Source organism: Charadrius vociferus, unplaced genomic scaffold (genome assembly GCF_000708025.1).
Source record: "Charadrius vociferus isolate BGI_N301 unplaced genomic scaffold, ASM70802v2 scaffold298, whole genome shotgun sequence".
In the NCBI taxonomy this organism is placed as follows: domain Eukaryota; kingdom Metazoa; phylum Chordata; class Aves; order Charadriiformes; family Charadriidae; genus Charadrius; species Charadrius vociferus.
This window is the reverse complement of record NW_009649936.1, coordinates 1,602,178-1,605,865: the sequence shown is the minus strand read 5'-3', so window position 1 is coordinate 1,605,865 and position 3,688 is coordinate 1,602,178.

The window sequence follows — 3,688 nt, the reverse complement described above, 5'->3', positions numbered from 1 at the left end:
GACACCAAGAGGTAAGAGAGTTCTCCACTAGATAGCACAACCTTTGCAACAGCCTTAAAAATACTGCACTGTCTATTGACTGTTGTGCAAGATGAAGCAGGTAAAAGCAGTGAAAGTCACATCAGCATTCTATTTCATACTTCAAAAAGTTCAAATGTAGTCATTCCCCATGTTTCAGAACTTACCACTAACCTGCTATCTGGGTAATTGATTTCCTTTAAATTTATAACAACTACGTAGTCCCTTCTGTACCTAAGTCCTCTGTATCTGGCTTCCAGGTAGTGATTACTACTTCTGCAGAGTGCTTTGGTTGTTTCCTAATAATGTCACTGTCCCCATTTTCCCACCTCTTTGTTCAACTCAGCTCAAAGAAGAGACAGAATGTCTTATCGGATCCATAAATTAAAGAGCCATAAAGTATGGCACAATAGCATTTAACTGGTAGAAATAACGCAGAACTAAATTGGAATAAGTGGCAATATTCCTTGGGGGTTTATCCTGGACTGTGGGATCATCTCAATCTGAAGTATGAAACTTTCTCCTCTGCACAACCCATCCTCTTTCATTCTCTTTGCATTGCTAGCACTTTTCTTCCGATTGTTCAACGTTTTCCCCATAAAGATCATTGCTTTGACTCTAAGTATTCTGAGCTTCCTGTCACCTCTTCTCCCTCCTGTCCCATCTTCCCTTTCCCTATTCTGTCTCTGCTATCTACTATTTGGGTCGTTCAGCAACATGCAGAGGTATTCCATCTCAGTGATATGATATGTTTCCGGCTGAATGAGAACCTGCCAGAAAACATGACCAGAGAAGAAAAGTGTGAACTGTATCGTTCACCACAACGGGTATTGTCATTTCCACACTCAAGAGTTCAACAGCTTGTGGGCCTACACCACAGACCAAGTATAGTAGTTCTTAGTACTGCATATGACTGGTTCAGACTTCAAATCCTTTTATTTTCAATGTCTGCCCTGCCACCACAGATGAAGGCATCCACTTTCCTGTTATACTCTTTTTTCTCTATTCAAATTACTGAATGTGAAAACAGACAAATGTCTCCTCAAAGAAAATCCTGTATTAGTTGAGGAACTGTACAGCCCTCTTCCTTCACGCAAGATCCACCTTTTTTTGCAAAGTTCATAGTTTTGCAGAGTTCTGGACAACCTTGTTTTTCAAAATCCACGCTCAGAAAAGTTCTCAGTACCAAAGAGCACTATAATACCTCAGCTATTACATTGAGTGTACCTCTAAGAAACAAGTTTGGAAAAGTGAGAAGCCCGATTTCTGCATTGCTTTAATACCCAACCACCTCTGCACTGTATTAGCACATCCTAAAACAGACAGTGAGCAATTAGCAATAGAGACGAACACTTGTATCTTGAGAACTCTGTTCAAATAAACCCACATCTAAGACAAGTTAGACCTACCCAAGCTCTGCCTAAGCATAATAAATGTCAAGCACTTGAGATTTTAGAGTTTAGAATAATCATCTTTTAAGCAATAAGCAAATGCCAACCTGAACTCTAAGTGAACTACTGCTCTACTGAACATTGCTTTGCCTATTGTCCTCATGCACTGCATTTAAAATGACTGCATCAAAACACGAAGGTACACAGACTTCATTCAGCTTGCTCTGGAATGAGGAAATTTGTGAGAGAACCCAGGGAACAAAGGGAAATTACCTGTAGCAGCTACTGTACAACAAACAACTCCGTTATAAATATCCCACAGTAGTTCCTCCTCTGGAAGGAACTGTATTATTGTGGAGGAATTATATTATTAAGAATGGCTACTTCAGAAGCTTTTCTACAATAACTATTCAGTCAACTTCCCTGTACAGAAATGCCAAACTCCACTTTCTCTCAGAGCAAAACTGAGTCCTAAACTTAGAAACAACCACCCGCTTAAGTCCTGTTCACTAGGCCAATACACCCAGCCCACAGAATCCTCCTGCTTTGCGCCTTCCTAAAGGACAGATCTGCAGAGAAGACGAAGTGCTTAGGAGGTGACATAAAATTACTTCTGGGTGCCATCCCTCCCAACAGTTTGCAGACCTTTGACATGACTTGTCTGTCATGTGTCTGGTCATATGGCAGAGACGGAGCAAGACACCTGGAGAACAGGCAGGCCAAGCGTAGGTTTCATTAATGTTTCTGACAGTGTTGTGTCTGTCTTCGCTATCCTCTTCTCTGAATAAGCTGCAGCAGGAGGTGGACTTTGAACAGGACTTGCACGCACGTGCTTTATTGCTTTTCTGCAGTAAGGTCTGTACTCAGAGGACACTAGTTCCCTCTACTGTAGATATACAGTGGCTAAGACCTGTAATGGCAGAAAGACTAAATGCCAGTGCTCCCTATAATCCTCCCACAACAAGAGAAGGAAATTTCTAAAGCTGATGAGCAACTTAGGATTGAATCCACTGGCACCACTATATAAATCTGTATTTCATTAACATATAAATATTACTTTGAGTATACTCTGGAGAATCTTAGAAGTAAGAAAATTTTGTGAAAGCGAAACTACTATTTTTTTATAAATTAAGCCCAAGATTGTCAAATTTCTCAGCTAAAACCTACAGGAAACACAAGTACTCTAACTTTCAAAGTAAAAATCTTAAGCTCTATGACAACTCTGCTTTCACATTTCTATTCTTGAGAGGCAGGCTCCCTAAGAGCATGTCTGAAAAAAACCTACAACCCCACAAGTAAACAGTGAGAACTGAACCTATGTACAGGCTTTCACATAGACCAGAAGCCTCCACCTGGGCATACACTGGACGGAAAGAACATTAAAATTGAAGAGTACTGTGCACAGAAGTTCAGAAACACCAGAATGCTTCCCCAGCTTCAATTTAGTGCCTCTATGTAAATAAGTTATGATACTATTTAGTTACATGAATACCCTATTTATTTTAAGAGACAGAATGGAAGTAGTGCTCACTGAATAGGTTGCCATACAATAGAACTTTTTATTTTCATTGTATTTAATATAATATCCCTTGACACTCCTCAGACTGTGCTCCAAATAAAATTACTGTCTGCATATATATTCTATAGAACAGTCATTGGTTTTGTATCCATGTAATTCAGAAACAACAATTTCCTTCCGCAATATTCTTATGAGACTGGATTTTATCCTGTTCCGCAGAAAAACAGGGAGACACAGGTTAAGCACAAAAGGGTTCCATGATTTTAAATTTCTAATTTTGTATATATAGGATTTGAAAGACTTTACAAAGACAAGGAACACATACTAGTAGGTAAATCTCTATTTTACAGAGCTCCACAGAGGAGCAGCTTTACAAGGTAGGCTTCAAGAATTTGGCAAAAGTTAACCAAATGAGAGAGGTCTGAAACGGTTGTTCATTTCTGCTTGCAAACAAAACCAAGCAAGAAGAGGTACTTGATTCATGTTGGACTAAGGACTGAAAAGTAACATAGTTCTTTCAAGCAACGGGGCACTAACATAGGAATTACTCATATATCAAACCAAAGATCCATTCAAATCAGTGTCCTGTCTCTGAAAGTGGCCACCAGCAGCCATCTTGGAAGAGAACAGGGCAAGCATACAGCACTAGGTGCCTGGCATATTCATCTCGTCTCCAGTCCAGGAATCACATGAAGCAGAGTCTTTGTCATTAACATGTATACGTACATGTATGTCATGTATCCTTTCTTCCATGAACTTT